Raw genomic sequence first — 1,002 nt, 5'->3', positions numbered from 1 at the left:
TAAAGAGACCTGAACAAAAAGAGTTAGGAAAATCCAATCAGTGAAGGGAGAAAGGAGGAGAGGATGGACTAGGAGACTTGCAAAAGAAAGTAAGATATGAAAATTTACACAGAAAATATAATATAGAGAAAGGAAGCAATCATGTAAGAGCATCATATATATTTCAGGTAAATTTATGTGTGCATAAATTAGTATACGATGAAAATCTTTAAAAAGAAAATCTTTTACCTAGCTTTTGCAAGTCAGTTTTGTTTATGAACTCTTTTAATATGTAGGTTTCTGATGACTAGATTAACATGTATGTTATAGTATCAGAAATTAATGATGAATAAAGCCTTCCGAGATTAAATTCTGTAAATTTATAAAAATCATATTGCAAGAAAACATTGTAAGTTTTAGTATATAAAAGCAGGTTTTTTGTATCATGAATTCAACTTGTTCTTTCATTTCAGATATATTGAAATCATATTCAAATTATCATTATGTTTCTTCTGCTTTGTAAAATAATATTATTTATGCAATCCTTCACTTTTATCCAGTTATTCATATATATGTTTTCATTCATGCACATTTCCTATTATACAATCACTTCTCTAGACTGTGTTTCATGTAATTAGTTACTTTCAAAAGGTTATTTTTACCTCCCTGTCTCTTCAAATCCCCATCGCAACTTCCCTATTTCATTAATCTTCTGTACCACCCCCCACAATCTCTCATCTCTTTTTCTGATGAATGAATACAAATTCCCCATAGATATAAAATAAAAGTTACAGAGAAGTAAATAATATTTAATAAATTTAAGTGGAGAAAAGGTTTTGTATCGCATAATAGTAAGGTACTGACAACTACGTCATCATGTCGTTTAGGAGTGTTAATGATTCAGTTATATTCTCCATATAAAAAATAAAATCTTACCTTTCTCTTCTTTCATTTTATCTGGGAAAACTAAAGAAGAGATACAATACAATATATAAATATAAAAAGTAGACTTTTAAAATAGTA

Source organism: Elephantulus edwardii, unplaced genomic scaffold (assembly GCF_000299155.1).
Source record: "Elephantulus edwardii isolate Elephantulus edwardi_28Jun2011 unplaced genomic scaffold, EleEdw1.0 scaffold00184, whole genome shotgun sequence".
Lineage (NCBI taxonomy): Eukaryota > Metazoa > Chordata > Mammalia > Macroscelidea > Macroscelididae > Elephantulus > Elephantulus edwardii.
This window is presented reverse-complemented; position numbering follows the sequence as displayed.